This window comes from Echinops telfairi, unplaced genomic scaffold (assembly GCF_000313985.2).
Source record: "Echinops telfairi isolate 266 unplaced genomic scaffold, ASM31398v2 ScPeMD7_7458;HRSCAF=8496, whole genome shotgun sequence".
NCBI lineage: Eukaryota > Metazoa > Chordata > Mammalia > Afrosoricida > Tenrecidae > Echinops > Echinops telfairi.
The window spans coordinates 31,581,242-31,596,864 of NW_022111358.1; the positions used below are offsets into that span (position 1 = coordinate 31,581,242).

A 15,623-nucleotide genomic window follows, 5' to 3' on the forward strand; every position below is an offset into this window, starting at 1 on the left:
CTGTATGATATGTGAATTATATGTCAATAAACTTTAAAAAGAAAATGATAATCAATATACTGGGAGACATAGTGGAGCCCTACTGGCATAGTGGTTATGCATTGGGCTGCGATCTACACCAGCGGCTGCACAGGAGAAAGATGAAGCTTTCTTCTCCCATAAAGCCTCAGAAAGCCACAAGCACAGTTCTACCCTGTCCTATAGGGTCGCCATGAATCAATTAACATGATGGCAGTGAGTTTGGGCTTTATACATAGAGATAGAAATCACCTTGGAGCTCTGGTGATGCAGTTCACAACCACCATCCATTCCTTGGGAGAAAGATGGAGCTTTCCACTCCCATAAAGAGTGACAGTCTCAGAAACTCACAGGGGTGGTTCTACCCTGTCCTATAGGGTCACTATGAGTTGGCATCAACTCAATGACAGTGATTATAGATCACACGAGGGACCGAGGATATCAAATCCCCAAGCCCACAAACTGGACACGATGGACTGCCATCACAACTTGAGTCAGACTCATAGTTTCTGAGACTATAAATCTTTACAGAAGCAAAGAGCCTCATCTTTCTGATGGTTGGTGGGTTTGAACCTTGACTTTGCTATTAGCTTCCCAAGGCTTATCCCACAGCACCCAGTTAGAGATTAAGTAAGAAACTTTGGAAATGAAAAATTCCACAGGAGGGTTAGAAAAATTCCACAGTTGCAGTCTGGGAAACCCACATGGGGTCGCTATGAATCAGCATTGACTCAATGGCAGTGAGTTGATTAGTCCCATTGTCTCTGTCCCGTTGTCCTGAAATTTGGTAATGCTGTGTCTAGAAGTGAGTTACATTGCATCCATTGTGCTAGGCCCGCAGTACTGGAAAGTGTCCACATGTAATTTCTTTAATATGTTGTTTAGGCCTCTGCCACCCTTCACTTTTGCCTGAACTACTGCAGAAGCTGCTGTAAGTTCCATCTTTCCCCATGCATTGTACACAGCTGTTATGGTGATCCAATTAAAAGTCAGGTCATGTCAGTTTCCTATTTCAACTTTTGGGAGGTCTTTGCCATTCCCAGTATAAAGTTCGCCTACCACCCGCCTCTGCCTTTCAGGCCTCTTCTAACTGGCCCACCAGTCTTCTAGGCGCCCTTGGATTCCCCCACTCTCCTCCTCCAGACAGGCTCCAGCTGATCTGCTCTGTTTGGGGCTTATGTATGTGCTGTTCTTTCTTTTTGTGTGTGTGTATCCTCATCCGTTTACTGGGGAGTCATTCGGGGAGGACCTTGGGGGCAGGCTCGGGCGGGAGTGGCCGCAGCCTGTCACAGCCCGGGGCTGGGCCCTGGGCACCCCCACCCCCCCACCCCCCGCACACTCAGCGGTACTTCTAGGTCAGCACGGAGGACACCATGGACAGGAACTCGTCCCAGGCAGAGTGGGCCTGGGCCGTGAAGTCGGCGGGGAAGCGCGGCCAGGGTCACCAGCAGGCAGTGAGACAGAAGCTTGAAGTTGACAGGGTCCACGCGCAGGATGTAGGTGTGCAGCTCGCTCAGCTTGGCCAGCGCCCCAGAGATGTTGTCTATGTGCTTGACCGCGTCGCCCACTGCAGCCACCACCTTGGAGCCGTGCGCGCGCAGCTGGGCCGAGCCCGGGTGCAGGTCGAAGTGTGGGAAGTAGGTCTTGGTCTGGGGGTAGCTGGTGAAGAGCCTCTCCGGGGTCTTGGTGCCCATGCTGTCGACCTGCAGGGAGAACTTGCTCCACATAGACAAGACCATGGTCCTCTCGGTCTTGGTCAGAGACAAGGTGGCGGCTTGGCGGCAGCTGGTGGAGCTCAGGACTGGCTTGTGCTGTTCTTTCTTTCTGGATCATTCTTTCCCAGAGAGCCACAGCATTTGTGCCCTTATCTTCTGGTCCTTGCTCAAAAATATTATTTTCGTAGTAAAATCTTCCTTGATCATACGATTTAAAATTATAGGGACCTATTTTTTGAACTCCCTAGCCTCTTCCGCTGGTTTATTTTTCTCCACGGCACTTATCCTTTTTTGTAGCATGCTATATCATCACTCACATCGACTTACTCTCTGTATTTCTCCATTAGAGTGTAAGCTCCACAAAGGCAGGGAGCTTGGTTTGTGCTCCTTGGTTTTGTCTCGTCTCTGTTCCCAGCACCTAGAACAACAACTGGCATAGAGTGGTACTGAATAAAGATTTATTCAATGGAAGAGATAGAAAAAAGGGAGTAACGAGAAAACGTGAACATCAGTCCAATATCTGAACTGCAAGATGTCCTTAAAATAAATAAATATATATGTATATATGAAGAACAGCATATTAAAGAAATTACATGTGGACACTTTCCAGTACTGAGGGCCTAGCACAATGGATGCAATGTAACTCACTTCTAGACACAGAATTACCAAATTTCAGGACAATGGGACAGAGACGATGGGACTAATCAACTCACTGCCATTGAGTCAATGCTGACTCATAGCGAGCCCCTGTGGGTTTCCAAGACTGCTACTGTTTATGGGAATAGAAAGCCCAGCTGCTGCTGGTGGTTTTGAACTGCCAACTGTGCTGATTGCAGCCCAACATGTAACCATTACACCACCAGGCTCCTCATATAGAGAAGGCGGGAAGGAAAGATTGCATATGAAAGACCGGATATTGGAATGGGTTTTGGATATCTCCAAAACACCCAAGGAGAGAAAATTAGGTTAATGACCTGGTAATTCTAAGAGAGGATGGTTTCCGACTTAGAAATCTATACCTAGCCAAACCATTGATCAACTGAGAGATAAATGTTTCTATCAGCAAGTTTTCAAAAAATTTTACTTTCCACTTACCATTTCTCTGTAAGCTACTAGATGGTGTTCTACAGTAAAACGAGGAGGTTGGGAGACTTGAGATCCAGAAAGCAGGGAGCCAACCTTATAAAGAAGCAAAGAGGATTCCCAGGGCGAAGTATGAAGATATTCCAGGGAGACAGGTATGCATCAAGTCTAAAAACACCCATCCAGATGAGAACAAGAGGACACAGGAGGACAGAGGTCCCCAGGAAGGCCATCAGCAAGACAAAAAGACATCTGCTAGAATGCCTAGTCGGTCTGAAAGAGGTTTATTGACTTCACTTTAGTCTTCAATTCTAAAACTGCCACATTTACTTTGTTTCTCTCTTTTTTCTTTTCTTTTTTTTTGTTTCTCTCTTAATATGTGTCTGCTTTGTCTTTTTATTGACCCATTTGAAAAGAAGTTGCAAATAACTTGATACTGCATCCCTAAAAACTTTCATATGTATAGTTTAAGAATAAAACCACCCACCTACACAATGTCACTCAAGAAATGTAACATTGATGCAATATTATCTAATATACAGCCCTAGTAAAAATTCCCCAATGCTCCTCAGCCCTCTTCGCTTCTTGCGGCTTGCTATGCCAGTCCGCCTCTTCGCCATGCCTCACAAGATTGAAGAGATCAAGGATTTCCTGCTCATAGCCTGGCCAAAAAGTCATCCATTTCTCAACAGCAAAGGTGAGAAGATAACTAGGCAGGGAAACTAGAGTATGGAAAGGGAACAGATAGAAAACAATGAGAATATTGACACATTGTATGTAACTCATCACCGAATAATTTGTGTGAACATTTTCAAGTGGGAACCTGTGTGTGTAAGTTTTCACCAAAACCCCGACACAATCTCATCGAAAAGATGTTAGCATTGTCTCAGAGTCCCACTCCAACTGATTGTTTACTAGGGTTCTGCACAATGGAGTGATCTGGCTGACAGCACGGAGAAACGAAACTCAACATTCCTAAAACAGGACAAGCTGACACCAGGAACTACTTGATGCCGTGCACTGAAAGGGACACAGCACCATCTATTTAGTGTTGCAAAATATTTAGACTGAATCTAACCCTGAGGCAGACAAATCCCCATCGAGGGATGTTCTATGAAATAACTGACCTGAATTCTTTCAAAGTGTCAGTGTTATGATAGGACAACCCAGCCCAATGCATAACCCACTACACCACCAGGGCTCCTCATGACTTGGGGGTGGTGGAAGAGGTGGGTGGGTATGGAGCATGCAAATAGAGTGTATTTAAAGAAGTGGTTGGTCAGTTTTGCCTTTTCTTTGGGTATAGAGTAAACCATCTCAAAAGCAGGAAAGGAGACTCTCACCAAGAAGACATAAGCAGAAGTGGAGCCCGTCTGAGATACCCGCACAGAGAAGTGGCACTGGCAGCAGACATCAAAACCTGCAGCACTAAAGCCATGAGACAGAGTGCCATGGTTTCCAGCCCACAGTGCAAATAAAACTGAGTGCCTGCAGGCAAGATGCTGACTTGCAGAAAGAGGTGCCCTTTGGATATTTATGAGTGCTAAAGAAGCTTTGTAACACTTGCCAGAGCAGCAGCGGCCAAGGGGCCATGTGCTTGAGAGGCTGAGGACCTGAGAAGTATGCCTGCCAGCATGGCTGAGAAGCACTGCACACAAAAGAACTGTGTCTTTAACATTTCTGAGCCTGACTTGTAACCTGTTAGCTTCCTTAATAAACCCTATAATTGTGAGTATTGCCTCTGAGATCTGTGTGGCCGCTGTAGTGAACCCAGCAGAGAAGTAGAGTGTCAATTTGCATTAGAATAGGGAAAAGGCAGTTTGCATCAGAATAGGGAAAAGAAGGTTAGAGGGTAGAGGTGTGTTTGATTTCTTCTTCTTTGGGGATATGTAGTTGGATTGTCCTTGCTTCTAGAGATGCTGGAGATAGTCAGATTGGGCCTCGTGCCATTTCCTCAGTTACCTTCTTGGCAATTTTGCTTCTGGTGAGTGGGGACCTTTAGCTGTGACTTAGATGGTCATTCTCAAGCTTTTAAGACTCTGATGCAGATCATGACTTTTGTTCTACCAGTTACCTGACTTGTCCCATAAGACCATGGTCCTGAGCCTTCAAGCCAATATTTGGTGTTTGTTTATATCTGAGCAGTATCTCTTATCTGTGCCATCAATTAATACTGAGGTGAGTCAAAAAGTGTTGCTATACAATCACAGAAATCGTTATGAAACAAAACTATTAAATGTGAAGCTCTTGTTTCTTAACATTATCTTCAAGGCCTGAACAATCCTGAAGGCAGGGTTTCTATCTCTCTACTCTGCACTCTTCAATTTCCACTACCTCAATACAAGTGTTGGCGTCCTCCTCAAGGGACTCAAAGTGTGTTGCTTTTCAACGTTCTTCAAACAAAAAGAAGTCTTAAAGGGCAAGATCAAGGTTATAGGGTGGATGATAATCAAATTATCAAAGAGCAGCCCTTGCTGCCCTCAGAGAATGAGCAAGTATATTTTTGAGATGGGAAAAAAAATATGTTGGCACAACTTTGGGGGCATTTTTCTCACCGATACCCTTTTCAACTTTCTGAAAACTTCTTTCCAATAAGCCCCTGTGATCATCCTGGTCCTGTGTCCTTCAAGAAAATCTAACAAAATTACCCCTTTGGAATCCCCCCAAGATAGTCCTGATAACTTCTGAGTTGATCTCTCTGCCCTGAATTTAAGTGGGCCAGCAGGTCCCCTCAGAAGTCACTGTTTGATTGGGCTTTTCAAAAAGGCCCCCTAAAGAGACCATGACAAGTATGTTACCAAGAGAAGTTGAGTGTAGCCATCCACTGATCGCAAAGACATGTTGAAGCATGTTTTGCGTGGAATAGACCCATGCATGTATAGGAACTGGAAACCCTAGTAGCAATACTTTTTAACTTACTCAAGTATATGTGCTATCCCCACGTATTTGTGTGTTTACACAGACCGATCTACAGAGACTTCTAAGAACCTTTGTGGTGCTGTGGGCTATGCCTTGGTCTACTAACTGCAAGGTTGGCAGTTCAAACGGGCCACTCCAGCAGAGAAAGATGAGACTGCCTGCTCCTGTAAAGATGTGCACGCTCAGAAATACTGTGGAGCAGCCTGCTTTTTCCTACAGGGTCCCGTGAGTCTTGCCATCCTTGCTTCTAAGGAGCATTCTGGCTGCAAGACAGATTTTTCTGCTCTTTTGGCAGCCCATGGAACTGTCAACATTTTTCAGCAGCACCATCCTGCAAACACATCTATTCTTCTTCAATCATCTATAGTCAATGTCGAACTTTCAAAGGCATATGAGGCGATTAAAAATACCATGGCTTGGGTCAGACATACCTTTGTATGCCAAGTGCCATATTCCATGATATGTGTGTACTACAGTTGAACATCTTATTATTTTTGACAACGTTTCATTCAATTATTTGATCATCTACTGATAACCTTTGCTTGAATCAGTTCCTACCCTGGTGGTTGCAAAGTGATGTTCCTCTAATTCTATCATTCCTCTACAGTTATAAGTATGAATTATGGGAAGAACTTTCTTCCCTTTGATTCTTCCTGTGGACTCATGAGTTCTCTCTCTCTCTATATATATATATATTTTTTAAACAATTTTGAGACTTATTAACATCATTATTCATTTTGAAGCTCAAAATAGTTTGTACTTGGGTGGAGAGTAGTTATTAAAATTTCCTCCCCATTTTCCAAATGAAACTGAAATTCACAAAAGTCAAAGTGAAACTGCTGGTCAGAAGTGGAGTCTGAATTCAGGTGGGATCTGCCTCACCCCAGAACCCCACCCTCAGCCTTTACTCCCTGCTACTAGACGACAGGCTTGTCCTGGAAGCCCTGGCACAGGGAGAGGCAGCAACTGTGACTGTAACGCTGAAAGTGAAGGCCACTGGAGGCAGGAGAAGGACAAGGCAGTGAGGGCCAAGGAGGCAGCTTCCAGAGGGGAAGCAGGGGGGGGCAGCTTTCAGCAGCTCTCCTTTGCTTTCAGAGCCCCAACCCCCACCCTTACTGAGTCATACTCTTGGCAGTCACAGAGCAGGAGTGGGTGGAACTGATTGTATGAACCTTTAGATTGCAAGGGCAAGAGCAGAGGGGACAATGTGTATGGATAGAGTGCTGGAACCCTGTGCCTCCGGGAAGCTAACCTACCTGCTTAACTGTGAAGTCACACTTTGTTCCTTTTCCATCATGGTGAAACAAAGCTGTGCCTCTCTTTGGGTCTGGGGACCTCACTGTGTCTCCCGGGGAGTCCCGCCAGTGCAGGCCCCTGGTGGCTGCCCCTTATCCATCCTAAGGTTCCTTCCCTTTGTTTCTTCAGGGAAAGTTTAAAAGATTTCACACCTTTTTCTCAAACTTCTGTTGTCTCCAAGTCACAGTGGGTGAGATAGCTGCTCCTGCTAGCCTCACTGCTTTGGAGAAGAGAAGCCGGAGGTTCCGACAGCTAGAACTACTTGGTCAAGCTCTCGAAAGACCAAGTGAAGCACCGGGACCAGAACCAGTGTCCATCCCATTTCATCAATGGTCTTCAGCGCGGATGAGTCCCGACTCATAGTGATCATGTGAGCAACACTGCCTGGTCCTGCACCACCCTCACAATTTGTATGTTCAAGTCCATCAGTGCAGTCCCTGTGTCAATGCATCTTGGTGAGAGTCCTGCTCTCTTTTGCGGCCCCTCTACTTCACCACACATGATGTCCTTCTCCAGGGATTGGTCTCTCCTGATACCATGTCCAAAGTACATAAGACAAGGTTTCATCATCCTGTAACGAAAACAAAAATCTTCACAACTGGACCAGTAGGCAACATCATCTGGCTGCACGTCTTCCAAGACAGATTTGTTTGTTCTCTGGGGAGACCATGGTCCTTTCAGTATCCTTCTCTTTGCCAGCACCTTATTCAAATGCATCAATTTCTTCTTCAGCCTTCCCCATTCAGTGTCCGACTTTCATAAGCATATGAGGTGACTGGAAATACCATGGCTTGGATCAGGTGCACTTCTGTCCTCAACGTAATATCTTTGCTTTTCAACACTTTAAAGAGGCCTTGTGTAGCAGATTGACCCAAACCAATGTGTCCTTTAATCTTTTTGTTGTTGTTGTTGTTGTTTTAAAAATCATTTTATTGGGGGCTCTTACAGCTCTTACCAAAATCCATATATACATCCATTGTGCCAAGCACATTTGTACATATGTTGCCATCATCATTTTCAAAACATTTTATTTCTACTTGAGCCCTTGGTATCAGCTCATTCCCCTCCCTCTCCCACCCCTTCCCTCATGAACCCTTGATAATTTATAAATTCTTATTTTTTTACTGTCTTACATGGACCACGGTCTCCCTTCACCCACTTTTCTGTTGATCGTCCCCCTGGGAGGGAGTTATATGTTGATGATTGTGATTGGTTCCCCCTTTCTCCCTCCACCTTCCCCTTCTCGGACTACAATAAGTTGTAGTCCATATTGCTACTCTCATTCTTGGTCCTGAGGGCTTTATCTGTCCTGGATTCCCTGTGTTTCCAGCTCTTATCTGTACCAGTGTACATGCTCTGGTCTAGCTGGCTTTGTAAGGTAAATTTGGAGTCATGATAGTGGGAGGGAGGAAGCATTAAAGAGCTAGAGGAAAGTTGTATGTTTCATCAGTGCTATACTGCATCCTGACTGGCTCGTCTCTTCCTTGTGACCCTTCTGTGAGGGGATGTCCAATTGTCTACAGATGGGCTTTGGGTCTTCACTCCACCCTCCCCCTCATTCACATCGATATGATTTTTTTTTAATGTGTGTAAGATTTGATATGATTTTTTGTTCTGGGTCTTTGATGCCTGATACCTGATCCCATCGACACCTTATGATCACACAGGCTGGTGTGCTTCTTCCATGTAGACTTTGTTGCTGCTCAGCTAGATGGCAGCTTATTTATCTTCAAGCCTTTAGGACCCCAGATGCTATATCTTTTGATAGCTGGACACCATCAGCTTTCTTCACCACATTTGCTTATGCACCCATTTTGTCTTCAGCAATTGTGTTCGGAAGTGAGAATCACAGAATGCCAGGTTATTAGAACAAAGTGTTCTTGTGTTACGGGAGTACTTGAGTAGAGGCCCAATGTCCATCTGCTATCTTAATACTTATAAATATATGTACATAGATCTATTTCCCTATCATATATATAAACATATTTATATATGTACATGCCTGTGTGGTGGGGCCAGATCAGGCACAATTCCCACACTGTGCCTCCAGCATTGTCCCTCATAGCGAGATGGGCCATGAGGAACGTCTTGTCTCGTTGTGCATTGGCTGCTCTAAGCAGGAATATTGTCCTCGGGGCTTGGTGGTGTCCTTTGATCTTTTGACTGCTGCTTCCATGAGCATTGATTTTGGATCCAAGCAAAATGAGACCCTTGACAACTTCCATCTTTTCTCCATGTATCATGGTGTTACCTATTGGTCCAGTTGTGAGGGTTTTTGTTTTGTTTACATTAAGCTGTAGTCCATATGGAAAGCTGCAGTCCTTGATCTTCATCAGCAAGGGCTTCAAACTCTGAAAGTCTTCCTCCAGCCCTAATGCCATGTTCTTCTTCGTATAGGCCAAAGGGCTTCTCTGATGATTTGCTCAGCATACAATGCCTCTCTTAATAACAGTAGCAAGTGTTAAACATTCTTATATTTACATATAATTTATAGGGGTCATTTAGTGTACTCTCTAAAGAATCCAAATAGCTGATAGCATAATTATCCAGCAAGCAGATGAAAAAGTGAGGCTGTCAGTAGTTTCCCCTCCAGTTGGTTTGAGGACGTCGGGCCTCTTCTGAGGGCTAGTAATGTGTTCAAGTTCACATAGCTAATAAGATTAAAGTGTGGCCAGTCCGTCCCTGCTAGCACAGAGGAGGAACACCCTAAAGGTGTGACTTGGGTTGGACTTCGGATGTTGGGGGAGAGGAGTCATTCACAAGTAACTTAAAGAAAGACAGTACACTTCCACTGGCCTAAGATGTCCCCTGCAGTAGGTGATGGTATGCTAGGCCAGTCTCCTGGGGTACCTTCTTCTGCATTTTTATTCCTTCACTTGTTAATTATTTATCCTGTGGCTCGTCTAGTCTGAATCCCTGCTCTGGGTGCCATGCTGCAGCAACCGCTAAACGTGCCAGGGCGGCCCTTGTTCTCCCTGAGTTTGTGTTCGGCCAAGGAGTAGGCAGGGAGACAGACAGTACACTGGTAAACAGATGACAACATTTCGGGCAGAACAGGGCAAGAGGAAGATATTCACACTGGGCGATGTGATAGAGAGGAACTAGGTGAGGCTACTTTAAATTCAGCACCGGTCAGGTGAGAGCTCAGGGGGAGGCGACATTTGAGCTGACAGCTGGATGTTAGAAACTGGGGCAGAGTGTTCCAGGCAGAGTCACGGCCGGTGGTAGCAACAGGACAGCTTCGGAGTAGGGTGGGCGTTGGCCTCTTGCCATCACACAGGGCCCAGCACCCAGAGGGGTTCCATATTTAAGTTATTGCTTTGTCAGCAGCTTAAAATTCTTACCAATATTTCAACGAGAACATTACATCTCATTTTCCACAGGGTTCTGCATATTAGGTATCCAGACCTGGTTAGAGGCACTGTAAGAGGTGGAGGAAGAGACCATGAAGAGAAGTAGACAGAGAGGCGGGGCCCGCTCACCTAGGGAGGCCTTGAATTCTTGGCAAGGAATTGAAGCATACTCCACACATGACCTTTGACAGCTTCTGAGGAGAGGAACACTGTTATCCTGCTTACGTGTCTCAGAGATCCATCTTTGACCGTATGTGAAGTAGGAATTGTAAGGGAGCCAGAATGGAAGTGGGGAGACCAGAGAAAATGCAGCCGTAATAAAGTCCATGAGAGATGGACTCAGGGCTGGGGGTGGTAGAGATGGAGAGAACATAGCCTTGGCAGGAAGATAGTGGATTGGCTGTTAGAGGTGAGAGAAAGGTAGAGTTAAGAATTGCTTCCAGGTTGCTGGCCTAAGTAATCAGGTGGAATATAGGGAGATGATAAATGGAAGGCATTGGGGGGGTGGGCTGTGGACAAATTTAGAGGGAAATAAGAGTTGCATTTTGGACACATCAAGTTTGAGATGTCTCTGAGAGTTTAAGCAGAGATGGAAAGAAACCGATGAGCTCTGTGGATCTTAGCTTCGAGGGGATTTCAGAGAGGGGTCAGAATAATGTTGGGGTACTTGTTAAAAATGCAAATTATTGTCTCATTGAACCCTACCAAATCAGAATACTTCTACCAGCCCACATGCTACCACTACCACCACCTTTACCACTTCTACCAGCACCTCCACCTCTACCACTGGGTTCCTAACTGTCAGCAGTTCAAAACCACCAGCTGTTCCTCAGGAGAAAGATTAGGTGTTCTACTGCCTTAAAGAGTTACAGTCAAAATAAAGAAATTAATTAAAATTTAATTTTTTTTTTAAAGAGTTACAGCCTCGGAAACCCACCGGGGCATTTCCACCCTGTCCTGTAGGGCTGCCATGAGTCCCAATTGACCTGATAGCAGTGAGTTGGGTTTTAGTTCCATGAACTATCTTTTAACAAGCTTGCCATTTTCCTCTAGGCTGCTTTTTCTTGTCAATGTGAAGATCTTTTTGCATAGAAGAACTGTTAACCCATGATTTGCTATCTAGGATTTATTGTTATAGATAGCTCAAAGTTCTAATTTCATTTTATTCCATTTGTTAAGTCTGCTGAAACCACATTTACTCTTTTCTTTGAACTGAAAAATCCCCTATATTAGAATTTCCTAAGTAGTTGGATTGATCTCTGGATTCTCTATTGTGTACAGACCCATGTCTACGCCTATATCTCTGCGATCTTGATTCATAATGGAGGATTCAAGGTCTGTTCTGATATTTAGTCAAGTAAATCCTCCTTTTTCATGCATTTCTTGGCACTCATTATCATAACATTTAACCTCATTTTAAACAATCCACCAGGCAAAAACAAAGAACACTTTGAACTGAGCATGGTTTTGAGGGTGGGCTGGAAAGGCATTTCAGAAGGTAGATCAGTAAGGAAAAACCACCTTGCACCTGAAAGTAGAATTTGGGGGCACAGGGACACAAAGCGCAGGAAGAGAGGCTGCAGGGAGAGGGTTAGAGGAGAGGCTCCTCCTGTTTAGGGTCATGGTTATTGAAAAGGAGTCCAAGTTGGGGTGGTCACATTCCTTCACGCTGGGTAAGGTGGTCCAATATACCCAAAGGTGCCCTAGAGCGGCCTGGGTCTACAATAGGAATTCATGTGCTGCCACCTACAGTCCTGCTGGGGCAAGGCAGTTACCTTGAGCCTTTTTTGGCCCTCCCAGGATGTAATGATTATGCGTTGGGCTGTGATCCACATGGTCAGTAGTTTGAAACCAATAGCAGCTCCGTAGGAGAAAGACTTGGCTTTCTACTCCTGTAAACATACAGTCTCAGAAACCCACAGGGGGTTGCTATGAGTCAGCATTGACTCAATGGTTGTGTTTTGTTTGGTTTTTCTTGGGAAGGGTATCTTAGACCAGAAGGTTTCAAGCCTAAAACTTCCCAAAGTGGGTGATAACGCCTCCTGGGGTTCTCTGGGACACTCCTGGCAGGCTGCAAAAGCAGTACCTCTGCTTTATCCTAGATTATGAGCTATTATAGTACAAAAGATATTAATTGGGGTATAGGTAGGGGGAACACCGAGTAAATTTTCTTCTAAAAATGGGGTGGGTAAGCCAAGTAATCTTGGGAACTTCTGCTCTAGAGCAGCAGTTCACAACCTGTGGGTCGGGACCCCTTTGGGGGTCAAACGACCCTTTCACAGGGGTTGCCCAATATCATAATAGTAGCAAAATGACAGTAATGAAGTAGCATTGAAAATAAAGTTATGGTTGGGGGGTCACCACAACATGAGGAACTGGATGAAAGGGTCACCCATTAGGGATGGTTAGAACAAATTCCCTAGAGCCTCCAGCCCTAGAAAAGAAACTCTCTAAGGTCAACAGGGACTTCATGCAGTGGTGGCCAGGGGTGTAGGAAAGTGCCCTTTGCCTGCATGGCCAAACTCAGCTCCCCTTCTCCCATCGTTTCCCGTTCCCTCAGGGAACCATTACTCCTGTTACTGTTTCTGAAGGGTCATCTATCTCAGCTTTCATGTATTGAACAATCTTAATTATACAAATGAACATAGGCAAGTCTAACATGATTAATGAGGTAAAACAAATAAAAACTGTAATAGTAAGGAGAGGAAATATTAAAGAACTAAAGGATAGTTATGTATTTCATCAGTGCTCTACCACACCCGAACTTGTTATCCCTGCTGTGTGGCCCTTCTAAGAGGGGCTGTCCAATTAACTTGGAGGTGGGTTTTGGGTCTCCCCTACATTGTCACCCCTTCGCATAGATTTGGTTGCTTGTTTTTGAACTTCTGATCCCTTTTCCAGTCGACACCCTAAGATCGCACAGGCTGGTGTATTTCTTCCTTGTGGGCTTTGTTGCTTCCCGGATAGATGGCCATATGTTTGACTACAAGCCTTTAAGACCCTAGACCAGCGGTTCTTAACCTGTGGGTCTCGACCCCTTTGGGGGTCAAACGACCATTTCACAGGGGTCACCTAACCATCAGAAAACACATTATTTCCGATGGTCTTAGGAACCGAGACACCGCTCCTCTATCCATCTCCAGGCGGGTCCGCCCACCTGCAGATTTGCCCACATAGAGTACCTGGCATGAAAACTGTTACCCGTGCTACACCATGCTTCAAGACAAAATTTCATTTATTTGTCATTAGAAATAAATATTTCACAATATATAATGATATATTGTTTTTGTGATTAATCACTATGCTTTGATTATGTTCAATTGGTAACAATGAAAATACATCCTGCTTATCAGATATTTACATGATGATTCATAACAGTAGCAAAATTACAGTTATGAAGTAGCAATGAAAATAATTTTATGGTTGGGAGTCACCACCATATGAGGAACTGTATTAAAGGATAAAGGGATTAGGAAGGTTGAGAACCACTGCCCTAGACACTATATCTTTAAATAGCCAGGCACCTTCAGCTTTCTTCACCACATTTGCTTATGTACCCATTTTGTCTTCAGCAATCTCTCAGGAAGGTGTGTATCATACAATGCCATACTATTAGAACAAACCATTCTTGTACTGAGGTAAAATTTAAGTAGAAGCCAAAGTCCATCCACTTTCTTGTTGCATTTGCATTTATATGTATGTATATATAAACAAATATACCTATATTTAAATAATTACACATGTATATACATGTATTTACATATATGTATACCTATATATTTTTCTTCTTTCATCTTTTTCTTTTTTATTTCCTCCTGCCCCACTATCATGTTTATCTATCATCACCTCTCAGTAATTCCTCTCAAATACAATTCTATTGATCAAACATGAACAGAAAAGCTACATCCTCCTCGCCATCAATTTTAGAACCATTACTATTACCCTGTACCCGTCATTATTGGCTCACAGCTCTCCTCCCCCTGCCTTCTCCCCTCCCATGCCCCACAGGAACCATCCATCCAAGACACGTTCCTTCTAAGAAGCAATGGTTCAACTGAAAACTGGGCTCTCTTCTCAACAGCAAGAATGGAAGTCAGAGATCATAGAATGCTATCTTGAACATGCTAGAAGAAAATAATTTCTGATCTCAAATTCCAGAGTGAGTTTTCAAATATCTAAAAACTAAAGAAGTTTACTTAAGGCAGAGGAGAGGTCACTGAAGGAAATTCTAAAGGATGTGGTTCAGGCAGAAGAAAATGATCCTAGACAGAAGGTCTGAAGTTCAAGAAGGAACGAAAACTAATATTCATGGTCAAAGTATTTCTGATAACCAAAAAGTGGGAAGTGACCCAAATCTTCACCAATGAGCAAACAGATAAAGGAAGTCTGGAAGCTCCACATTCTCCATGAAAAAGAAGGGACTACTGATTTTTGCTACAACATGGATGGACCTTGCAAACATTATACTAAGTGAAAGAAGCCAGACACAAAGACTATATAATTCAATGCACATGAGATGTCCAGAACTGGCAAATCATACATTAGTAGTTACCGGGGCTGTGAGATGCGTTTGAACTGCAACACTGGAGAAGGATGTTGAAGGTATTGTGAGCTGCTGAAAGGACAAACTGGTCTGCCATCGAAGAAGTACAGCCAGAGTGCTCTTTAGAGGCAGGGATGATGAGACTTCGTCTCACATAATTTGGACATGTTGTCAGGGGGGACCAGGCCCTGGAGAAGGGCACCATGCTTGGTAGAGAGGCAACGAAAAACAGGAAGGCCCTCAAGGAGATGGATTGACACAGTGGCTGCAGCAATGGGCCAAACCTGGAAACAATTGTAAGAATCATGCAGGACCAAGTGCAGCATTTCCTTCTGTTGTGCGAGGGGTCCCCAGGGGTGGGAACTGCCTGGATGCCACCTCACAACAACATGGCAAAGAGAAATGGGAAATGACTACTAATAGATCGGGTTTTCTTCATGGGGGATGAAAAGGTTGTGGAAGTAGATAGTGGTGATTATTCTAATATACTAAAGAAAAACATTTAATTGTATACTGTAAGATATGAATTTTATCAAGCACCAAAGGAAAAAATATCATGTCATCGTGAATGAGGGGAGTGCACGATGGGGACCCAATGCCCATCTGTAGACAACTGGACATCCCTTGCAGAGGGATAGTGGGGAGGAGATGAGTCACTCAGGGTGCAGTGTAGCATTGATGAAACTCACAACTTTC

At 44.3% G+C, this 15,623-nt stretch overlaps 1 pseudogene; it reads right to left on the reverse strand.

Moving 5' to 3' along the window:
• Window positions 1-1,357: 1,357 nt before the first annotated feature.
• The window catches only part of LOC101646166, a 33,187-nt pseudogene continuing 18,921 nt past the window's right edge, over window positions 1,358-15,623 (reverse strand).